The following is a 25,718-nucleotide window of genomic DNA, read 5'->3' as shown; positions in this document are numbered from 1 at the left end:
AAGGAAAAATTCATATCTTTAAAGAGTTTTCACAGTAAAAGAAATGAGATCAATTAATTGAACATACAACTAAAAAAATTAAAAAGAAAAAATTTTAAAGAAAACAACATCAAAATAGAGGTTGTGAAAATCAAAGGTGAGATTAGCAAAACTAGAATACAAACAACTATTGAATTAATGACTAAAGAGCTGACTTTTTGGAAATTATAAAAAGTAGATAAACTATTAGCTAATTTGATTTTTTAAGTAGAAAAAGGGAAATCAGACTTATCATCAAAAATTTTAAAAATGAATTCACAACAAATGAAGAAGCAAATGCCAGTTTGCCTAAATATTTGGCAATTCAACTGACAATCTAATAGAGATGGATGAATATTAACCAAAAATATAAATTTCTCATATGAGCAGAACAAAAAAACTTAACCTAGTCTTAGAAAGAAAATTGAACAACTCATAAATGAATTCCTTAAGAAAAAGATTCCAGGGCCACATCAACTTAGAATTATTGGAACTTTGGGGAAAAATATGAACAAAAGAGATACTATCAAATTTCTTCTAAGATTCAAATATAGTAAAGAAAAGTCAGAGTAGAAAAACTATGGAACACTATCCCTAATGAATTTCAGTGGAAAAAAAATTAAGTAAATAGTAAAGAGACTAAAGGAGCATGTCAGAAATATTATACAACATAACCAAGTTAAATTTCTATCAGGAATACAGAGTTCATTCAAGATTAGGAAAATTATTAACACAATTGTCTACTTTAATAATAAGATAAAATCCACATATGTCTATAATATATGCAAAAAAAGGTTTTTGATTAAATTCAATACCCATTATTATCAAAACACCAGAGCCAAGATTGAAAAAATAGATGAGGAATCACCTGAGCTCCTTCAAGGTTCTATTCAAGTAAATTTAAAACAAATTCTGAAACAACAGACCCAGCAAAAGTAGAGTGTGAAATAATTTTCCAGGTCAAGATAACTTAGAGTTCAGCAGAAAAGGTTTATCTCACTGGAGTGAGAATAGAATGCTTTGGGGTGACTAGATTGATCACAGCAACTTCCAGAATTTTTAACCCACAGACAGTAAAAAGTCTAGGCAATTGATCAGAAGGAAATGATTACGGGGGCCCCTTTCTGACACTAGGTATGGGATTCTCTTGCATTGTTCCCTACTTGGTTCCAGTACCAGGATGAGGAGGAGCACTAGCACATTGATGCCTCTGGTAGTAGGGGAATAGGGACTCTGGTCATAGGTGCAAGAAGGAAAAGAGTGCTTGTGGCTGCTAACAGACCAGAGCACAGGTCAGGACAGAAGTGATCACAACTCTTCTTAGATCATACCATTTTAGAAGAATTGAAAACTTACACAACCTCAGAGGTAGCTCTGAAAATAGTAGCATCAACATGAAAAACCTGAAGTTGAGACAGTACACTTTACCCAAACTTTAACATAAAGTTAAAAGTTAAGAACAATTGAACACAAAAAAAGAACTTGACCATAAAAAAATTACTATGGTAACAGGGAAGATCAAAATACAAATTAAGAAAATAATCAAGTCAAACCTGCTACATCCAGAGCCTCAAAGAAAAATGCAAATTGGTCTTATAAACAAAAAAATTTCCTGGAGGAGCTCAAAAATCATTTGAAAAATCAGATCAGTGGTAGAAGAAAAGAAATGAGAGTAATGCAAGAAAATTATGAAAAAAGTCAATAGCTTGGTAAAAGAGGCATTTAAAAAATGAGAAAATAACACCTTATAGACAGAATGATTTGTAAGAATGATTTGTCCTTCATCCTTGAAGAAGACCATGCCATTAGGGAGGTGATATGATGACAAGCATATGAATTTGATTTGAGCTGTGCTTAGTTACCAGCCTTACTTTCTCCATCAGAACTGTCTGGATCCAGTGACCAGATATGAATTAGGACAACTGAAGATGGCCATAGATTCAAGGCAGTCAAGGTTATTGACTTGCCCAAGGTCACACAGATAGTAAGTGGCAAGTGTCTAAGGCTGAATTCAAAGTCCCATCCTCCTGATTCCAAAGTCAGTACTCTAACCACTGCACCACCTAGCTGCCCCTAGACCAAATGGGAAAAGTTATACAAAAATTATTGAAGAAATGAACTCCTTGTAAAGTAGAATTGGCTAAATGGAAAAGGAGATACAAAAGATCACTGAAGAAAAAAGTCTTAAAAAATAAGAATTGGGAAAGTAGAAGCTAATGACTTCATGAGATATCAAGAAACAAAATCAGAAGAATGAAAAAATAGATGATAATATCTTACTGGAAAAAAATAACTGTCCTAGAAAATAGACAAAGGAGATATAATGTTAAAAGAATTGCACTACCTGAAAAACATGAAAAAAAGAGCCTAGATATCATATTTCAAGAAATTATTAAGGAAAACCACCATGCTATCCTAGAACCAGAAGCTAAAACAGGAATCAAAAGAATCTGCTTCCTGAAAGAGGTCTCAAAATGAAAGTCTCAGGAATATCATAACCAAATTTCAAAGTTCCCAGATCAAAGAAAAATATTTCAGGTAGTCAGAAAGAAACAATTCAAATGTCATGGAAAAATTCATATATTTAAAGTGTTTTGACAGTAAAAGAAATGAAATCAATTAATTGAGCATACAACTAAAAAATTAAACACCAACAAATTTAAAGAAAAAAGTTAATATCAAAGTAGAGGTTCTGAAAATCAAAGGTGAGATTAGCAAAACTAAAACAAAAACAATTATTGAATTAATGAATAAGGAGCTGACTTTTTGAAAAACTATATAAAGTGGACAAACTATTAACTAATTTGAGTTTTTAAATAGAAAAAGGAAAATCAGACTCCTATCATCAAAAAATTTTAAAAATTAATTCACAACAAATGAAGCAATATGCTAGGTTGCCTAAATATTCGTCAGAATAATACAAGATTTAGCAATTTCCACATTAAATGATCACAAGGCTTAGAAGGTAGTATTTTGGAAGGCAAAAGAACTAGAATAACAACTAAAAATTATCTGTCAGACAAAACTGAATATAATTCTTCAGGGGAAGAAATGGATATTTAATGAGAAAGAGGACTTTCAAGCATTTCTGATGAAAAGACCAGAGCTGAATAGAAAATTTGACTTTGAAACACAAGACTCAAGAGAATCATAAAAAAGGTAAAGAGGAAAAAAGAAACCATTAAGGATTTAATAAGATTAAATTATTTACTTTCCTTTATGGGAAAATGATACTTGTTAACTCCTAAGAACTTTTCATTATTTATGCTTTTAGAAGGGTTATACATAGCAGAAAAGCATGAGTGTGAGTTGACTGTAAAGGGATGATAATTAAAAAAATGAAAAGAAGGGGTTGAGAAAGAGGGATGTACCAGGAAAAAGGGGGAAAAATAGGTAGAAGGGGCAAATAACTCACATTAAAGAGATGCAAAAGAGTTTTTACAATGGAGAGGAATATGGTGGCTGTTAGTGGACAATGCTTGAAACACTTCAAAATTGGTTTCATAAACGAGTAAAAGACACACTCAGTTGGGTATAGAATTTATTTTGCCCTATAGGGAAGTAGGAGGGGAAGGAGATTAGAGAAGGGATGATGGAACAGAACACAAATTGAAGGAGATGGTAGTCAGAAGCAAAAAGAGTTTTGAGGAAAGATGGGGGGGGAAGGAGAAAGAGAATAGGATAAATGGTTGGGAGAGAATAGGATGGAAGGAAATACACAGGAACCATAACTATAAAAAAATTTTATAGCAAGTTTCTCTAATAAAAGTTTCATTTATTAAATTTATAGAGAACTGAATCAAATTTATAAGATTACATTATTTCCCCAATTAATGGAAGGATATGAATAAGCAGTTTTCAAAGGAAGAAATCAAAGCTCTCTATAGTTACATAAAAAATTCTCTTAATCATTACTTTAGAGAAATGTAAATTAAAATAATGCTGAGATACCACCTCAAACCCATCAGATTGGTTTATATGTTGGAGAAGAAAAATGACAAATATTAGAGAGGATATAGGAAAATCAAGACACTAAAGGTCATTCTGGATACACATTTGGAAATATGCCCAAAGGGCTATAAAACTGTATATAGCCTTGCCTCAGAAATTCTACTACTTTATCTGTATCCCAAAGAGATTTTGTTCTATAACGTTCTTTTATGGACATGTTTTAAAGCAACTCTTTTTTGAAGTGACAAAGAATTGGGAATTGAGGGGATATCCATCAATTGGGGAATGGCTGAATTGTTGTGATATAAGATTGTGATGGAATAATATACTATAAGAAATGATAAGCAGGATGCTTTCAGAACAACTTGGAAAGACTTATATGAACTTATGCAAAGTGAAGTGAACAAAACCAGCATAATAATAGTGCTATGCAGTAACATTTAATTTGGAGATAAAGCAAAAAAAATACAAATATTTCTAACTTCCCCACCCACTCCCCAACATCTCAGATGAATATATTCACCTTTACTACCTCAGGTTTTTTTTTAGGTTTTTGCAAGGCAATGGGGTTAAGTGGCTTGCCCAAAGCCATACAGCTAGGTAATTATTAAGTGTCTGAGGCCAGATTTGAACTCAGGTACTCCTGACTCCAGGGCTGGTGCTCTATCCACTGCACCACCTAACTGGCCCCAGACTAGCTCAGTGTTTGAGGAGAGTAAGCTCAAATTACTTCAAGTCCAATATGATATTTTCCACCAAGTTCACTTCCAGGGGTGGCATTCCTGTCAGATGAACTTTACCACTGGGCAGAAATCGCAAAGGTCTTTCCTTGCTCCTCAAGATACTGATGCTGTCCTGTCTACAGATCTGATCTCTGGAGAACTGGGATACTGTGTGAAACTCTCTACTCTCTTTACCCATCAGGTACATTAATTCTGTGCTAACTGTAAACCAAAACTCAAATAACAAGATATTGAATAACTCTTTGGACCCCTTTGAAATTTCAAGATCATAGACTTAGATTTCTTTCACATGTCCCAAAGAGATTCCTCCAATAGTGACGTGGCAAAGCTAAAGATAACAGACCTTTTTCCATAACAATCAAAGAGTTTTTTCTTGATCATGTTATTAGTTACCTCTAACTAGTTACAGAATGTCTAAACATATTCCAATCTCTGCAAGGCCTTTCTTATTTGATTTTCTCACAAGCAATTCCCTAACATCATCCAGGTAGAGAGGTGCCATTTGTTCCCATGTCCTCCAAGTGGAGATACCATCTGAACCTCTCAGTATCCATATCAGACTCCCATAATACAAAGAAACCAAAGTAGCTGAAATTACAAGGAGAACAATTATCTTGAGGAAAAGAAACTGTAGAAAGTTTCTTTGATACATATCTAATTTTTAAGACATAAAAAACTGATTCTTCTTTGTAAAGAGACATTCTCCAATTTGTAAATAGCCAGAAGCATGAATAAACTATTTTCAAAGGAACTGATCAAAACTATCAGTAGCCATAGGAAAAAAAGTGCTCCAAATCATCAATAATGGAAAAATATAAATTTTGAAATCTTTACTGTTTCCCTTCACAATCATCAGATTAAAATGACCAAAAAATGGCAAATGCTGGAGTAACTGTGAGAAAATGGGCATATTAATGTACTTTAGGCAGAATTGTGTTCACATCTTCTGGGAAGCAATTTGGAGGTGAACCACCAAAATCATTAAACTGTGCATATACTTTAATTGAATGTACACTATTCATTAGGCCTGTACAGGACCATGTGCAAAAGAATATTTGAAGTGGCATGTTTTTGTTGTAGCAAAAGGGGTAATAAGTGGGTACCTAATTATTGATTAATGTCTGATTATAAATGTAGTGTACTATTATTTCTCTATTCAAAATAATGAGAGGGACAGTTTCAGAGAAACTTTGAAAGTCTTGTTTGAATCATTGTGGAGTGAAGTAAGCAGAATCAAGAGATCAATTTAAATAATATCAACATTATGAAAACAAATGACTTTGAAAGACTTAAAAACGTTGGTCAGGGGGGCATCTAGGTGGTGTAGTGGATAAAGTACCGGCCCTGGAGTCAGGAGTACCTGGGTTCAAATCCGGTCTCAGACACTTAATAATTACCTAGCTGTGTGGCCTTGGGCAAGCTACTTAACCCCATTTGCCTTGCAAAAAACCTAAAAAAAAATCCCAAATACGTTGGTCAGTACAATGACCAACCATGATTCTAGAGGTCTCAGGTTGAAACATGATCAAACCCCTCTTCTAACAGAGACATAATAGGCTCAGGCTGGAGACTGAGACAAATATCTGTTCAACATGACCAATGAGAGAATTTTTTAAACTGTTTTGTTACTGGAGTTTTTCTTTATTCTTTAAAATAGGGAGGGGAATGGCTGGACAAGTTGTGATATATTAATTTAATGAAATATTTATTACTCTACAAGAAATGAAGAACAGGCAAATTTCAGAAAATCCTGGAAAGACTTAATTGAACTGATGTTGAGTGAAGTGAGAACATTTTATACCTTAATGGCAACATTGTGATATGATCATCCATGATAGACTTAATCCTTCTCAGCAATACAGTGATGAAAGACATTTCTAAAACACCTGCAGTAGAAAATGCCATCCATATACAGAAAAAGAACTTTGGAATCTGTATGTAGATCAAAGTATACTCTTTTCACCTTTTTAAATTTATTTTTTTCCTTTTAAAAAAATAAAATTGGGTGGAGAGGAGGATGATGACTGGGAGATAGATGCTATGATTAAAGTTTCCAAACAAAAAAAAATGGAAACAGAAGGTAGGACAAGAATCATAAAACAGCTGTGAAAGTTAAACATTGCATATATTATGTAATTTAAAAGAAAAGTAAGTTCAATAAAATAGATTGTCCTCCTGTTCTATAATGGAAATTTAAATGCTCATTTTACCTGGTATTTGTTAATTTCAGAATAAAAAATTTTTAAAGGAAATTTTTTTAAAGAACAGGGGCCTCACCAGCATTTTATAGTTTATTTAACTAAAATCCTAGAGGGAGTCTTTCAGTTCTGAATAAACCTGTATATGAAAATGGATTTAAATGGAAAGGCAAATAAAAAGGCATTTTTTTAGGGTTTTTTTGCAAGGCAAATGGGGTTAAGTGGCTTGCCCAAGGCCACACAGCTAGGTAATTATTAAGTGTCTGAGGCCAAATTTGAACTCAGGTACTACTGACACCAGTACTGGTGCTCTATCCACTGCACCACCTAACCACCCCTAAAAAGTCATTTTCAAAGGGAAGCTGCTTCACAGATAAATACTCTAATATCAGATTTTTTAACTGATTTAATGTCATAAATCAGACATTTGCTGTTTAACACTTACTTCCTTATGCCCAATCCATACATATATATATATATATATATATATGTATGTGTGTGTGTGTGTGTATGTATATATATGCACCTTTCTTATACTTAACTGCTTCACCTCTCCAGAACAAATCTGTGTTTTGGGGGTAAAGATGGTTTAGCCATAGTCAAAATTACTCTAATCAAAGAGAGGTCCCTCAGAACTTCACTCAGAGCCTATTTATTTCTGTTTTATACCTAATTCTAATGATTCTGGTGATTTAATTTTCAAGTCAACAACAGAATAGGAACTGCAAATTAAGAGTGGGTCTCTAGGTGGGTGCTCTAGGCAGAAATACTGATTGACAACCTAACTGGGAATAATGTGATTGACATCACAAGACCTGGGTTCTAGTGCCATCTCTCCCATTAACTAGCTTTGTGATCTTGGGCAAATCACTGTTCCCCTCTGAATCTCAGTTTCACTATGTGTAAAATGAGGAAAATTAAAATAAATGATATATCATATTTTTTCAGTTTTAACATTCTATAATTCTAGCAGAGGGAGTAAGATAATTATCAAAAACAGAAAAAAGTACATAAAAAGAAGTCTGGAGTCATTTAGTGCTTGTGGTTGGGGAGGGAGAAGATCTCTATTATATCTCAAAAGATCCTGAGAATATAACTATATAATAGTACCATATGATAATTCATATTCATAAAGATACTCCTAAGTAAAGAAAAGATTAAAGGGCATACACTGCTTAAGGAAGCAGAAATGTTTCTAAAACATTTTTGTGAGATTTCATCCCCAGTGATTGAAATACATTTTTTGTGTATGCTTAAAGAATTAGATATTCAGCAATATGAAAAACATTACAATAAAGGTTTCTTCAAGGTTTCCACAGAGCTAAGTTTTACTGTACTTTTAATTTCCATAAATTTGTACATCTATAAATTAGATTTCAGTCATGTTGTAGGTTTTGGCAGCTCCTAATAGGATGGTGCCAAAATCCTGAGTTCTATTCCTGTAGAGTTTTCAGTTAGCTTTATTCCATTCTATGGCCCCTATTCTCCAACTCCATTGTTGAATTCACCTATAAAAATATACAACCTAAAAATATACATATATATATATATGCATATCATAGCCACATATATAAATTGAACAACAGAGTTGGGGGATATATATTCTTATATTTTAAAAATATATTTATTTGCATCTATGGTATGAATATGTACATATTGTATATGTACAGTTATGTGTATATATATATATGTATGTGTGTATGTATATAAATCAGAAAAGAATCATCTGTACTTCCTGACTCCCCTTTCTTACCACTTAGTCTCTTAGAAAATTTTTTAAAGAATTTTTAAAAAGCTACTCTTTTCATATGAATTTAACAAAAATAAATGTGAACATTTCCGTAAATAAATAGGAAAAGCAGAATATATACAACACAGTGAGTCTCTGTTATATTCAGTTTTTGAAAATCTATATTAAGCTTATTTGTCTTTGTTTCACAGCTTGCTGGGAGAATTAAATCACATCAGTCTTGACATTCTTGCTAGAAAGAAAATCAGAAGAAAGGAAGAAAATGCAGCTAAATGGATAGATTGTTCTCAGGTTGTCCTTGGAGAGGCAAAGAAGGCACTGGTGGAATGAATTTTACTGTGTTTTTAGAGGAAACAAGAAATATTATTTCATGGAATATTTTCCCATATAACAATACTGATGATAAATAGTTGTAAAAAGACTGCTAGAAATCAATTGCAACTTATGCCCTAATATCAATTACTAAGAAAGAAATGGTAGAAAAATTTTACAAAGAACTTGATAAAATCCTCTAAATCAAATCATCACACAATGTGATCCTTGGTGTCTTCAATGCAAAGCCAAGTAGAGGTAAAGTTGAAGGGAAATATATGGGGCAGCATCATTCAGGAAGAAATTGCAAGAGCAAAGACCTTTTAGATTGCATAGAAGCCTCATCCCTCTAAATTATGAACACTTTCTTCAAGGAAAGAATTGTTAAGTTGTGGTTGTGTTACAAATCAAATAAACAAAGAAAAATTACATTTAAAAGTAAGGGAAAGGACTTGTTATTGAAATAGGAGTCATTCCAAGTTAGCAGTATGTACAACTGAACCATCAACTTATAGAACTAAGATAAAGGTTAATAAAAAAACAAGAATGCTAATATTGAGAAAAAGACACGAGGCACAATATTTCAATGATTTCATTTTGAATTATTTAAATAAGTGATTTGAAAATCAAAAACAAGAGCTAACAAAAATTATATCATCATAGACTATAATAATTTCTTTTAGGTGTTTAATCAATGAAAGGTAATTGTTATAATAAGGAGACCACAAGAGTCTTCAAAATACCTCATCAGTAAATCTCTGACTTACCAGAGAAATATGGCTATCAAAGACAACAGCTGTTGGAGTATATAGCTGTTTGTACTATCACATGAAGAATGAGAGTGATTATGAACAGTATTTTCTCATAAAGCAGAAGAAATGGAGTGTAAAATCAGTTTAAAGAAAGCTTGGTAAGCTATCCATCCAAACAAAGCTAACCAAAGAGCATTGAAGAAAATTAATAATCATAATCATAATATAACTGAATGTTTATATAGAATTTTAAGGTTTACAAAGTCCTTTATAAATATTATCTCATTTTATTCTGGAAGAAAGGTGCTATCATTTCCCCCCATTTTACAAATGAAACTAAAGCCAATAGAAGTTAGGTGACTCACCCAGAGTCACACAGATAATAAGTATCTGAGGTTAGATTTGAACTCAGGTTTTTCAGACTCGAGTACTCTATTCATTGTCATTTTGGTCTTCTTCAATAACTGAGGACATTGTACTACCTAATTACCAAATATAAAATGTCTACATCCAGAAGCAAAAAAAATATATATTTGTAGAAGCCATCTTGACAAACTGATTTTTCCATTAAGGGCAATGGAACCCTAAGGACATTTGGATCCTAATATCACTTTACATCCTGACATGTTTATGGAGGAAGTAGAAATGCTATTAAAGAGAACAAAGAAAGAAAAAAACAACAGATTGAACTAAGCATATAGAGAGGAAGTCCATATTGGAGGCAATATAATTACAAAAATTATGAGGTGTAGAGTCCCTTTCCTGGACTCTTAGGTTGAGTTCCCAGTTCTGGACTTCCTCAATCTTCCCCAGGTGAGCGCTGAGGGCGGGACACAAGGATGACAAAGGAGACAAGTACTCTATCAAAATCTCCAAGTGCTCCAAGTATGCCATTTATTTTCTAAAACACCAGTGCCTAAATATCTTTCCAGTCTCTAATCTACTCCCATTCCCATGGCACTTAGTAAGATAAAGACTCTGATGTTCAAAGAAACCTGGTGAAGATAATTTACAATGTTCCCTTACGCAATGGTTTCCAACAATGAGGGAGCAATAAAATTTCTGAAGGAGGGAAAAGATACTAACAGAATGGAAAAATATGATTAAGAGTATACTATTAATTTCAGACCTTTATGCATACTATCCCATTTATACAAAAATACTTGGATCTAGAGCAACTTCAATGAAGGTATTATGAGGGAAAAGCAAATTTTCCACAAAAAAAAAATTTAACAATGGTCTGCATCTTTACCATCTCATAATAAACTGAATGATGAAAAGAATTTAAGAATCCTATTCTTAACATTTCTTTATTATACAATGTTGTTTGTTGTTCAGTTGTGTCCTATTCTTTGGGGATGTAGGGTGTGTTCAAGGAAGACTAGTATCTTAGTATAAGGGTCAAACCGTCTTCAGGTCTGCTTCCCGTGTTTGATATTCACCTGAGCCACCTAACTCTCATCTGTGGCTCCAAGAAGCTACATCATGCACAGTAGCCAAACCCCAATAAATTGTTTCAGTAGCTGGGCTAAACTAGGATGAGGGTAACCAAGGGAGTCTCAAGCTCATCAGTGAGTAGTTAGGGGGTGTCTACCCCAAGCATGTGAAGTCTTCCACTGGTGGAAGGGACAGAGGAGAACAATTTGTTCCAACCACCATGAAGCCAACTGCAGCAGGTGCTGAGGAGCACTTAGAGCTTGGTTAGACATCAAAGATGCCAAGGTCAACCACTGTATCTAAAGCCATCACCAGTTGTCTTGACTCTGTCTTGCTATGTTGGATCATGATGGTTTTGGAGGAGATAGTGAAGCAGTTGATTTCTTACAGCTCTACCTCACTTAAATCCAATTTATGCATGCATCAAAAGACATCACTCACAACCATTCCTCAAAGTCTTGTGGTGACAGGCAAGTGACTAAGCAGCAAGTGTGAAGACACTGGGAGCTGGATTCACAACTCTGAAAATAGGTAGCCCAGAACCATAGGGTTGTTTCTCCATTGAAAGCAGCAGTGGGATTCAGCAGTCCCCTGGGTGACTGAGTAGCCCTTTTAAGGATGGTACTGCTCACCTCCTGCTCTAAGGAAGGGGTTAGAATAGTACCCTAAAAATTTTCTGATTACACAACCTTGACCTGATTATGGCAGCAGGCAGAAAATCCCACAGTGTGATAGAGACACACGCAAAAAAAATCTAATAAAACTTCTTCAAAGAAGATTTCACTCACCATTAGTGTATGGAATGTGTGCACACATACATAGATATCACAAGATCCAATCGTCCTGAAAGACAAGCTGTTCTTGTTGTGAAAGAAATCAGCAGGTATATTATCCAAATAGCAGCCCTGAGTGAAACAGGGCTGGCAAATGAAGGCCAGCCTACTTAAGTCAGAGCTGGATACACATTTTTCTGGAGTGGTCACAGTGAAAAGGAATGCCATGAAGCTGGGGTAGGTTTTGCAATCAAAACTAATCTAGTCAACATTCTTGAATTTCTACCAAAAGGACTGAATGATGGGCTCATGACAATGAAATTGCTACTTCCAGGAAAATGCCATGCCATTATTATCAGTGTCTATGCTTCCACTATGATGAATGCTGATGAAGTTAAAGAAAAATTTTATGAAGACCTGGAGACCCCTATCTATCATCAATGTTCCAAAAGAGGATAAGCTTATAATTCTGGGTAATTTTAATGCTGGAGCAGGCTCAAATTATTAGCCATGGCAGGAAGTCCTTGGATGGAATGAAGTTGGAAATAGCAATAGCAAGGGTCACCTCCTACTGATGACTTGTACATCTCATGACCTCATCACAAACACTCTTTTCCATTTACCTATATGCAATAAAACTTCCTGGAAGTACTTTTATAGCAAACACTGGCATCTATTAGACTATGTGATTGCAAGGACAAGAGACAGGATGTGAGAGTGACAAAGACAATGGACTGACCACAGACTCATCCTCTCTAAACTAAATATTCATATTCAACCAAAGAAAAATGAATACTAGAATTAATATCAAGAGATTAGAGTATCTCTCTGAACAGCATCAGTTTGTTGCTAACTTGGAGGGAAAACTAAGCCAACACACTGCTGACAACAGTGGAGTGGAAAAGGAGTGGACAGCTTTCAGAGATCTGGTATACAGCACTGCATTTGATCATCTGGGCCAGAACACTCACAAACACCAGGACTGGCTTGATGAAAATGATGGGGAAACATAGAAACTGCTAAATGAAAAACAAGAACTCCACACAAGGTTCTACCAGCAGGATAGTTCATCCATTTCTAAGAAGACAGCATTTAATTCCATTAATAGTAAAGTCCAAGTGAAGTTTAGAGAGATGCAAGACTCTTGACTCAGTAAGAAGGCAAATAAAATTCAATTTTATGAAGACAGAAACAAATCAAAATGCTTTTATGATGCTCTGAAAGCTATTTATGGGCCAAACATATATGATGCATCTCAACTACTCAGTGCTGATGGTTCTGCACTGATTAATGACAGGGATAGACCCTATAGAGATGGGCTTAATATTTATAGTGTTCTTCTTAATTTTTTTTATTTAAGGCAATGGAATTAAGTGATTTGCTCAAGGTCACACAGCTATGTAATTATTGTTTGGGTCTGGATTTGAACTCAGGTCCTCCTGACTCCAGGGCTTGTGCTCTATCCACTGCAACACCTGGTTGCCCCCATAGTGTTTTTAACAGACCATCATCAATCAGTGCAGAAGCCATTGACTCTTTATATAAAGTTGAAGTCAATCAGTCTCTAGCTGAAGTTCTAACTGGTTTTGAATGCCATTAGGTTCCTTTCAAGTGGAAAAGCACCTGGTGCTGATTCTATTCCAGCTGAGATCTATAAGGTGGGGGGATTCATTGCTCATCCAAAAACTGACTGAAATTTTCCAGGTTATATGGCATGAAAAGGTTATCTCCCCAAGAATTCAAGGATGTCTTCATCATCCATCTCTATAAAGGTAAAGGGATGTCCTGTGACAATCACAGGGGTATTTCTCTTTTAGTCATTGCTGGTAAGATTCTTGACTGAGTTCTTCTCAATAGGCTGATCCTTAACCTGGAAGTTGGCCACCTTCCTGAGAGCCAACGTGGCTTCAGAAAGGGTAGAGGAACAGGCAATATGTTTACTGTCCAACAGCTCCAGGAAAAATGCCAGGAACAGAACACAGGTCTGTATACAACATTGGTAGATCTGACCAAGGCCTTTAATAGCATCAGTCATGATGGTTTAGGGGAAATTATATTAAAATTTGGTTGCCCAGAGAAGTTCATCAGTATTATGTATCAATTTCATGACAATATGCATGCCCAGGTTCTAGATAGTGGACAATGCTCTCAAGATTTCCCAGTCACCAATAGCATAAAACAAGGATGTATCTTTGCTCCCATACTTTTCAACATAATGTTTTCAGCCATGTTATCAAATTCCTTCAATGAGACCTCAAGGTCAGTGCAGTAATGGCAAATTCTTTAATTTGAAAAGGCTACAAAAGCCAAGACCGAAGTGGAGGGAGTATTAGTGCATAATCTTCTGTTGCAGATGAATGTTCACTGCTGAGATGCAACAAAGTATGGATTGATTCTCTGCTGCTTGTGCTAATTTTGGCCTAACAATCAACTCCAAGAAAACACAGGTGCTTCATCAACCAGCACCATATCATCCATATATGGAACCATTGATTATAGGAAATGGAGATGTTTTGAGTACTGTGGACAAGTTCACTTACCTTGGCAGTGTCCTTTCCAAGGAGGTAAACACTGACAATGAGGTTGACACTGGCGTTGCCAGAGTTAGCACAGTATTTGGGAGGCTCTGAAAGAAAATATGGAAGAGAAGAGGTATTAGACTAACTACCAAACTGAAGGTCCGAAGAATCATTGTGTTGATCTCATTGTCATATGCCTGTGAAACCTGGACAGTCTACCAGCACCATGTCAGGAAGCTGAATCTCTTCCATGTAAATTTTCTTAGGAAAATTCTGAAGATCATTGGCAGGAAAAGACACCAGACACTGAGATCCTTTCTTGGGCTAAACTGCTTAGCATTCCAATATTACTACAGAGAGTGCAATTATGATGGGTTGGAAACATTGTTAGAATGCCAGAAGTACACTTGCCAAAAAAAAACTATTTTATGGAGAACTCATATAGGAAAAGCACTCATAAGGGGATCAGAAGAAGTGATACTGAAATACCCTCAAGGTCTCATTGAAGAACTTTAGAATTGATTGATTGTATAGCTTAGGAGACTGGCATAAGGACCACCCAGCATGGAGTGCCCTCATCAGTGAGGGTGCTGTACTTTCTGAGGAAGGCAGAATTGAAGCAGCTCAAAAGAAATGTGACATATGTAAGTTTAGAGTACCCACCCCAGGTGTCTACATGGACAATTTGTGCCCAACCTATGGTAGATCAAACAGTGATGTCATTTTGGTTTTCTTTGATAAAGAAGGACAAGAACCAATCAACCAACCAACCAACTTATTCTTTGTGACATCATTTGGGATTTTCTTGGCAAAGATGTATTTACCCTTCCTTCTTAAGTCCATTTTCCAGATAAGGAAATTAAGGAAAGCAGGGTTAAGATACTTGCTCAGGTTCTGAATTTAAATTTTTAAATTTTATTTAAGGCAACAGGATTGTGAAGTGCCCAAGGTCACACAGCTAGGTAATTATTAAGTGTCTGAGGCCTTCCACAGGCTTTCCTGTTCTCCACCTAACTGGGCTTTACTTCCCCTTCCTCTGAAGAGACAGACCTTCACTGAAGATCCTTCATGATATATTCAGGTGAAAGCTTATTTTGATCTTTTCTTTGAGGGGTTACAATTTGTAGCTTGAATATCTGTGTAGAGGCTACAGTTAAACTTGTATAGGAAAAAGTTCCAGGGGAATGGTAGCTTCATGCCACCATCTTGGCCCCACCATGGAATTCAGTCTCTTGTTTTTAAAGAGTTTATTAGGTTGTTCTTTCAAATCAAATGGTTTCTAGGTTTTTGTTGTTGTTATAGGGCAGGTAGGAGTCTAGAGGATAGAGTAACAGGTCTGGTGTCAGGAAGACCTGAGTTCAAATCCAGTCTCAGTCTGAAGTAAAAAAATCATGGGTAGTGATCCTAATCTCAGAAAAAGCAAAAGCAAAAATAGATCTCATTAAAAGGGATAAGGAAGGAAACTATATCTTCTTATAAGGCATCACAGGTAATGAAGCTATACATTATTAAACATGTAAGTACCTAATGGTATAGCATCCAGATTCCTAGAGGAAAAGCTGAGTGAATTACAAGGAGACTTAGAGAGCAAAATTTTAATAATGGGGGGCCCTCAACATCCTTCTTTTAGAACTAGATACATATATCCACAAAATAAAAAAGAAGAAAGTTAAGGAAATGGCACTTTTTCTGAAGGTCAGGATCACTTGAGATTAGACATGAGTCGGAAACCCAATCCCTGGAGCTGTGACTATGATTGGCAGACTAGCGTCCATGGAAGCTATTGTGGGTAATCACATCCAGGGTCAGACTCTAATATTGTCTATGTCAAGGGTACCTGCAAAAATAATGGAAGAGAAGGGGCACAAGGAGGTATTGGTGTCCACTGGAGATCAGAACATGGTCTAAACATAAGTGATAGGTATTCTGGATGACAGACAAACCAAAGTGCATCATTAGAAGTGTCAATCAAAATGGTTGAGCAAGAAAAGGTCCAAAATAAGGACAACATCATAGTGTGCACAGACAGCCAACTTGTCACCAAGGGTATGAATGAGTGAATTGACAACTGGAAAGGAAATGACTGGAAAACAAGTAAAAATAAAGATGTTGTCCACAGAGAGCAATTCATTAAACTGGATAATCTGACTCAGGGCATGAATGTTGAGTGGAATTATGTACCTGCTTATTCAAAAGATGGAGGTAATGTTGCAGCTCAGAAATTAGCAAGAAAAGCAACTGGGAAGAAGTGAAAACACTTAATACTTGCAGATATTGAAATTTAGGTTATAGTGTCACTGTTTCTTCTTTTTTTAACGTCACTGTTTAATCTTGCAATATAATTATCTCCAAATCATTTTCTCTTTACCTGTCTCTTCCCCCCCCACCTTGTTGGAGTTCTATATTCCAAGGCTATCTTTGGCCACTTTTTAATGTTTTCTTGGTTTTTCTATGTGCTATTTTAATTTTTTGTTTAATACAAAGCAAAAAAGAAACGTATATTAAAAAAACTGTAGAAATTGTTAAAATAATAAATAAGGCAGATAGTTCCATCTCTGTCAGATCCAGAAGAACTCTTGACTTGGCTCAACTCTTGCTCCAGACTCTAGAAACCAATCTAGACTGCTTGATGGCTCCCACAATTTAGGTATAAGGGAATCACCAACTTTTTCAGACAGTACATACATGAAACAAGACTTCCCATCACCCCAACAGTGCTTTCTAAGAACTTCTACCTTTTGCAGTTACCTTGTTTTGTATGCTCTAAAGTTTCCCACTGTCTTCTGATTTTTCTGGCAATCTAAAGATGCTTGCTTGGACCATTCAATCTGCCTCTCTGGGGTACAATTGAGTGTTTGATATTTTTATCAATAATGACATTGAATAGTTCACATTTCAAATTTTGTTTTTTTTCTTGGTAAAATGTTCTTTACTCTTACAATTCTAGGTATTGGTTGCTCTTACAAGTTATTTAGAGATTCTTGATGTCTAAGTCAAATAATTAAATTGTTCCTGTTTAAAAAAAAAGTTAAGTAGATGAATGAAATCATAGAAAATGTAGCTATGATAAATCTCTGGAGAAAACTTAATGGGGATAGAAAAGATTATACCTTTTTCTTGGTAGTACATGGTACCTATACCAAAATTGACCTGGATTAAGGCATAAAAACCTTACAATCAAAGGCAGAAATAGTAAATGCATACTTTTCAGACCATGATGCAATAAAAATTATATCTAATAAAGGGTCATGGGAAGATAGAAAAAGAGAAATTACATTTAAATTAACTGTAGACAACATTAAATACTTGTGGATACACTTCCCAAGAAAAAGCAGAAACTATCAACACAATTAGAAAGGACTCTTCACCCAAATAAAGTCAGATCTAAATCATTGGAAAAATGTCAATTGCTTATGGTTAGGTTGAGCAAATATAATAAAAATGACAATTCTACCAAATTAAATTACTTTCTCAGTGTCATATCAACCAAACTACCAAATAATTATTTTACTGAGTTAGAAAAAATAGTAACAAAATTCATATGGAGCAAGAAAAGGCCAAGAATAGCAAGGGAACTGTTGAAAAAAATGTAAAGTAAGGTGGCCTAGCTCTACCAGATCTAAAACTATACTATAAAGGAGCAGTCATCAAAACTGCCTGGTACTGGTTAAGAAATAGAGTAATGGATCAGTGGATTAGGATAGGTTTAAAAGAAGCAGTAATAAATGATTACAGTAATCTGCTGTTTGACAAACTCAAAGACATTAGCTTCTAGGATAAAAACTCATGATTTGGGAATGGCAAAAGCTAGGCATAGACCCACATCTCATGCCCCATACCAAAATAAGGTCAAAATGGATAGGATTTAGACATTAATGGGCCAAGAAATACTCTATCAGATTTATGGAAAAGGGACCAAAAAAGAAATAGAGTACATTATAAACTACAAAATAAATGATTTTGACTAGAGGAAAACTGAGAAGTTTTTAGACTCATAAAATTAATGCTGTCAAAATTATAAGGAAAGCAGAAAGCTGGGAAATAATCTTCACAACTAGAATTCTTATAAAGGTCTCATTTATAAACCATATAGAGAAATGGTTCAAATTTATAAGGTTACAAGTCACTCACCAACTGATAAATGGTCAAAGGATATAAATAGACAGTTTTCAAATGAAAAAATTAAAGCTATATATATTCATATAAAAATGCTCCAAACCATTATTGATTACAGAAATGAAAATTAAAATAACTTCAAGGTATCACCTCACACCTTCAGATTGGCTATGATGACAAAAAGGAAAAATGATCAATGATGGAGAGGTTATGGGAGGGTTGAGACATTACTGCATTGTTGGTGGAATTGTGAACTGAGCCAACCATTCTGGAGAGCAATATGGAACTATGCCCAAAGAGCGAAGAAACTACTCATACTTTTTGACCCAGCAATTCTAATTCTAGGTCTATATCTAGAAGAAATCTTAAAAATGGGAAAAGTTCCACATGTTCCAAAATATTCATAGCATCTCTTTTTGTAGTGGCAAAGAATTGGAAATTGAGGGGATTCTCATCAATTGGGGAATAGTTAAACAAATTATGGTACATGAATATTATGGAATACTAATGTTCTATAAGAATCCATAAATGGTCAGACTCTAGAGAAGCATGGAATGAATTACAGGATCTGATGCTGAGCTAAGGAAGCAGAACCAAGAGAACAATGACAATGACAATGACAATAACAGTACTGTTACACATTAACAACAACATTGTGAGATGATCAACCCTGATAGATGCAGCTGCTCTCAGCAGTTCAGAGAGTTAAGACAATCCTATTAAACTGGCTATAGATAATGCTATTCCCCCATCCAGAGGAAGCAAAACAAAAAACTAAACAAAAAATCCTTCAGAATCTTATGAAAACACTACATTCATTTTTAAAATAATATCTCATGTTATTTTCTTCCCTTAATCTTGATTTCTCATACCAAACATGACTTATCTGTAAACATGTTTAACACAAATGTGTATGTACAATATTAACCTGACTGTTTGCCACTGAGAAGAGGAATTGGGAAGGGAGTGTGGAAGGAAATTTTGTAGCTTAAAAATATATATAGGCATATGGATGAATGTTTAAAAATTTTCATAACATGTATTTGGAAAAATAAAATATCAATTAAAAAAATCAAATGGCTGAAGAAAGCATAAAGTATTTTTTAGAAAAAACAAACAACTTAGAAAATAGATCCAGAAGAAATAATTTACAAATAATTAGTCTACCAGAAAGTCTAGATCAAGAAAAGAATCTGGAAAATATTTTACAGGAAATTATTATGGAAAACTGTTCTAATATAAATCTTTGAAAGAATACATAGAATACCTCCAGAAAGAGACCCCAAGATAAAAACTCCAAGGACTATTATGACCAAATTCCAGAATTCTCAAATAAAGGAGAAAATACTGCAACCAACTAAGAAGAAGAAATTTAAATGCAAATGTAGCACAATCAGAATAGCACAGGACTTATCAGCTTTAACATTAAGGAATCAGAGTGCCTGGAATTTGATATTTCAGAAGGCAAAGTACCTTGGATTACAACCAAGAATTTACTACCCTGCAAAAATTCAGCATATTCTGACAGGGGAAAAGATGGCTTTTCAATAAAATAGAGGTCTTCCAAAATTTTCTGACAAAAAAACAGAACTGAACCAAAAATTTGATCTCCAAATACAATACTCAAGAGATTATGAAAAGGTAAATGGAAAGGGATTTTAAAAATGCTAGTCAAAAACATTAGATTATATTCATTCTTTTTTTGTTTTTGTTTTTACAAGGCAGTGGGGTTAAGTGACTTGCTCATGGTCACACAACTAGGTAATTATTAAGTGTCTGAGGCTAGATTTGAACCTGGGTACTCCTGACTCCAGGACTGGTGCTCTATCCACTGTACCACCTAGCCACCCCAAGGTTGAATATAGTTTTAAGGATTTTATTTAGACGATATGGGTATGGTTGGTTCCTGTCTATTATCTAAGATCAAAATGACATCACTGTGAGACAAATTACACTGTGTCCAGCTGTGTCTAATCAGACCAATATGGGTTCAGAATGCTCTACCATAGGCCAGGCACAAATAGTCCAAGTGAACCCTTGAGATGTGTACTTTTATTTTAATTCTGCCTTGCTCATAGCACTTTCTCTGATGAGGGCACCCTATGTTGGGCAGTCCTGTGCCAGTGTCTCCCATACCTTACAATCAATTCAAAAATTCTTGAGAGACCTTCAGAGTGACTTTAGTACTTAGAGTTCTTAAAGATTCTATACATTGCCTGATTCTCTGTCCTTAGTGATACCAGAGGAAAGTGCTCATGTGCCATTGGTACAAGAGTGATAATGTATTAATCAAGATATTAGAGCAAGATGCATCATCTTAGGTCTGGGAAAGAGTCATCTTTAGGTCAACTGTTTAGTTTTCCAGTGAGTATACTACCGTTTTCACTAGGGATTGAAAAGGACTGAAGATGATCTTAACGTTCCCTAAGTACTATACTTACTGCAAGGCTTGGGAGGTGAAGAGATCAGATATCCACTGTGCAATCCACAGGCTGGGATTTTCTGGAGAGCTATATAGCTGCTAATAAGTCAGGTAGAACTCACTGGTAGGTGGGTGGTGTCATTTGAAGCAAATATAAGATACAAAGGTGTTAGGTGGAGTTAGTCTATGGATTTGATCTGTTCCAGGGGTATGGGGTTTCCTTATGCTGGGATCCTCCATCATGATATTGGGAGGGTCTTAGACCACTCACCATGCAGTAGGTTTCAGTGCCTCCATTGTGATGAAGGGGAGATATTGATGGAGGGGTGGGCATTGTTCTGGTAGAGGCTGGTCTCCATCCTCCTTTTCAACTGATTTGAGGTCAGTAATTATTCTGTGGTTTTTCTTATTAATTCATAATAACTTTCCCTTCCTTGGATCATTGTCATAAATTCCTTCTGTGGTCAATTCTCATGGTATACTTGTCACATTTGCTTGTATCCAACAGGCCTCAGGCAGCTATCCAAGTGTCCCAATCATGCTCTTGCTCACCTTGAGTCAGGGTCAAATGAATAACTGTTGTTGTTCATCCATTTTCAAAGAGGATCAATGATAACACAGGTGATGTTTTGACTTACGTATAAATTGGAGTTAAGTGAGGACAAAGTCATCAAGTCTAACTCTCTCTTCCAAAGTCATTGAAGTCCAATAGCAAGATGATGATGATGATGATGATGATGATGATGATGATGATGATGATGATGATGACTGGGATTTAAGGAAATGACTCTTTTATGTCTGACCAAGCTAAAAGAACTCCATAGGACCTACTTCTTGACCATTGAAATAAATTGTTCTCATTCTTACACTTCTCCACCAGAATTCTCCACATGGTTAGCATAGACATTCCTAATGGGTTTGAAGACTCTTGGTTACTCTTTTCCTCTTCACCTGGTTTAGCCCATCTGCCAAGACAGTTTTACTGGTATGTGACCACTATGCTATATGTCTTGGTGGCAAGGGTAATAATAGTTGAGTTCACCAAAGGTGAATAAGCAGTGCTGAAAAGGGCTTGGCAAGCCCTCATGCTAGAGGAGCTAGTCCTCTCTAAATACCCCGTATATTCCATAAGTGAGTAATAGTGCATAGTTGAACAATAAGATACACTTGGGTGTTGTTGAATGGCCAATCTTGCTGGCTCAGTGTTTGGAGTCCTTGTGTTTACTACCATTAACATTGTGGCCTGAAGATTGCCCAGAGAAGGGCTGGTGGGAGAAGGTATCAGTGAAGTAATTAAAATGATTTCTGGAAATAGAGTCCTAGCAACTGTCTGGGTGGGTGGGGGGGTCCCAGGGAGAGGTCCTCATCCTTGTAGTCTTCTTCATAATCCTCTACAGCTGCTGGGAGATTTCAGTCTTTAAACTGTGCCAGGGCAAGACCAGTGTAAAAAGTTATGGTTCCCAAGGAGTACTGCCCAAATATCAGATCTATCTTGAGGCAGAGGGGGCTTATCTGATTCCTATATTCTAGAAATTTTAACTACATCCTGAATATGCACATCCTTCCGGTGTGGGCATGGGGAGGGGTTGTTACAGACTTAGTGGGAGATTTCTCAAAGTTTCTGGAAAGCATCAAGAGGTCCCTCTGAAGAACAGCAACGATGGATGGTGGCAGAGAGAAATTGTGGGGAGTTTTAGAAAGTGATTTCTATTATTATAATTTTCATCATAGTATGTTTAGGTAGGAAGGCAGGGTATCCCCAGGTCTTTATATTGTGAGACTGGTAGGACCTTGACAAAATACCCAGGTTCTCATTTGAAATGATTCAGGCATTAGTCAATACTGGTCCACAATGCTGTGAGGAATAATAATGTAGTCTGGGAGATGTCTGAATTTAAAAATAATTCATATATCTTGTATACATTCCTTCTAGGGTTGTATCTCATAGCACCCATGAAGCAGATGGATTTCCAGCTGCTACCTCCTGTTTTTGATGGTGAGTCTTAGGAATTTTGAGGCAAGTGTGAAGGTTGAAATTGAGTCATTATCAGGTACATCTGTAGCTAAGGTTTTCCCCTTGATTGATCAAGCTTAGCAGTAGCAATCAGACAAGAGCAGTGGTCAAACTTCTCTTGTTCTACTTACATGGTTTTGGGATGTTGAGCTGTTGACAGAAGGAACAAGTTTGATCCATATGGGCTTCCATAGCTACTCCTCAGTTCCAATAAAAAGATTCTAAGGAACCCATTATGGTATATGATGAGGCCAAAGAATGGTAGGTGATAAGTGATAGAATGTTTCTGACTCATTGAACTAACCCATTGTCGGTTCTCCTTAGCATTAGAATGTATTCCTTTATCATGTTAGATGATATCTAGTAGGCCAAAGGGTATGACTAGAGTGAACTACAAAATAGAACAGGTTGTAAGGTTGTGGCATATTACACCAGACAGGCCATCAGTAAACCAAAGTATTTGTGGCAATTAAAGTACATAACTGGTGGCATTGGCACCAGAGGATCAATGGAGTCTTCCTTGCAGGAAATGACACCAGGAGTGGAAACAAAACACACAGAGGATGGTAACTAAATCATCTCCAGAAAAGCCAGATCCAGGTGGCCAAACCACAGTGCTTCAGACAGTCCTGGAATTTGTTTTTGGCAAAATGGCTGCAGCTTTTATGGGCCAAACATAGAAAAGGTTCCCAGGCTCACTTAGGGCTGATGGTAGCAGCAGAATTGGCAAGATGATCAATCATGACATTACACATGACCTTCAGAGAGACTTGATTGATTAGGACAGATAAATGATGGACTGGTTTTAGGGCAGTCCTTAGGCTCAAAGTTGGTGATTTTGGATGTGTCAATCATGTGTCTTTCATTAGCCAAACAGTCAATCCATTAGCCAATGCCAAGATAATAAATGGCAGACCTTCAGGTCTAAGGATGTAGTGTGTTATAAAGTTGCTAAAGCAGCTAAAACTTCCACCATTATGTAGATTGGCCCATATCTTCCAGGCCCAAGAGGATATTTGAATATGTGATCCATTGTTGGATTCATCCCATTCTTCTTCAGGACCCATTTGAAATTTTTTTCAGTCAGACTTCTCAATTAATTCACAGGGACTTCCCAGGAATCAATGGACTTGGGAAGAACATCAGATGGGGGGGAATCTGCCCATTTGATGTGGGTAGAATTGGGAAGGAGAGGTAATAGAGAAGCAAACATTTATTGTTAGTCAGCAAACATTTATTAAGCTGAATAGGCACTGTGCTAGGTCCAGGACCCTCAAAAAAGTTCATCTTCTAATGGAGAACTTTAATTCATTGGAAGGTTAAAATACTAAAGCTGAAGATAAAATACTTTGATCACATAATGAGAAGAGAGGACTCTGGAAAGGCCCTGATACTATTGATAACAAAAGGAAATGGAGACAGCAGAGGATGGGAAGATAGAAAGTATCATGGAAATGATGAACATGAACTTGGACAGACTTTGGGAGATAGAAGAGGATAGAAGAACCTGGTCCATGAAGTCACACAGAGTTGGACATAACCTAACAAATGAATAGAAGTCTGGAAGAAAAGGTTTCAAATCCAGTCTCAGATACTTAGTAGCACAGAGTGACCCTGGTAAGTCACCTAACCTCTGTTTGCCACAGATTTCCCCAAGGGAAAAGTAAAGATAATAATAGTATCTATCTCCCAGGGTTGTGAGGATTAAATGAAATGATAATTACAAAGTGTTACAGAAATGTTAGCTATTGTTATTAGGTGTTGGAGGGAAGTATTGGGAATTCTATTCTTGTACTATCTTCAAATATCTTTTCCCTTTGTTAAAACCTAACTGATATTAATTGGTTAAATAAAACTAGCATGCTAATAGGTGGGATAACAGCATAAGAATGGGAGCTTGAACCAATTGCATTAGAGAAAGACATTCTTAACCCCTCAAGGGTATCCCATAACCCTGAAGGGAAGATGTAGCCAGCCTAGTTCCAGAAGAATGAATAAAGAACATCCTCCAGTCCTATTCATTCTACTAGTACTACAAACCTGAAGTCATTGGTGTTCCTCTCCTGATATGAGATTTCCCTGATCCATTCCTGCCCTCTGGAGTTGAACTTCAAAGTTTCATAATCAGAAGCTACACAATGAACTTTCTGGACCCCCTGTGGGGCCAATTAACACATACAAAGTTTATTCAAGCATTCCCTAATGGGTACTTAACTAATCTTAGAATCTTGCAGCTGAAAGGATTAAAGATCATCTGATTGAGTTCCCTTACCTTTAGGAACTAACATGCATTTCATTAAATTCAAGAGAACTATTTCATTATATTTTCCTCTGATTTATTTTATTTTATTTTATTTTCAATTACATGCAAAATTAGTTTTCAACATTCATTCATCTGTAAGTTTATGAGTTCCACATTTTTCTACCCCTTCCCAATAGCAGCAATCTGGTATAAATTGTACATGACGAATTGTGTTTAACATATTTCCATAGTGGTGTTTCTCCTTCATTCTAAAATAAGACCATGACATCAGGGTGGTAAAGTTATGACAAGCAAGTGAATTGGATTTGAGTGAAGGGATGCTGTGCTAAGTCACTAGTCTCACTTTCTCCTCCAGTCCTCTGGGTCCAGTGATCATATATAAATCAGGACCACTGGAGAAATCCCTGGATGTGAGGCAATCAGGGTTAATTGACTTGTCCAAGGTCACAC

The 25,718-nt window shown here is 35.9% G+C and overlaps 2 long non-coding RNA genes across 2 annotated transcripts in view; one reads left to right on the top strand and one right to left on the bottom strand.

Annotated features, from left to right (window-relative positions):
• LOC141502354 (uncharacterized) overlaps window positions 1-21,934 on the bottom strand; it is a 31,701-nt gene extending 9,767 nt beyond the window's left edge. The window contains exons 1-2 of the long non-coding RNA XR_012472500.1: window positions 21,011-21,934; window positions 14,475-14,560 (exon numbers count right to left, since the gene is read on the bottom strand). This is a non-coding gene — a long non-coding RNA (uncharacterized LOC141502354). The remainder of the gene's footprint in view (window positions 1-14,474; window positions 14,561-21,010) is intronic.
• Window positions 21,210-24,702, top strand: LOC141502355 (uncharacterized). Its single transcript, XR_012472501.1, has 3 exons — window positions 21,210-21,372; window positions 22,925-22,987; window positions 24,324-24,702. It is a non-coding gene; the product is annotated as an uncharacterized LOC141502355 (long non-coding RNA).
• Window positions 24,703-25,718: the final 1,016 nt, after the last annotated feature.

Source organism: Macrotis lagotis, chromosome X, assembly GCF_037893015.1.
Source record: "Macrotis lagotis isolate mMagLag1 chromosome X, bilby.v1.9.chrom.fasta, whole genome shotgun sequence".
Classification (NCBI taxonomy): Eukaryota; Metazoa; Chordata; class Mammalia; order Peramelemorphia; family Peramelidae; genus Macrotis; species Macrotis lagotis.
The sequence above is the reverse complement of the archived record's forward strand: the minus strand, read 5'-3'. Positions and strand labels throughout refer to the sequence as shown.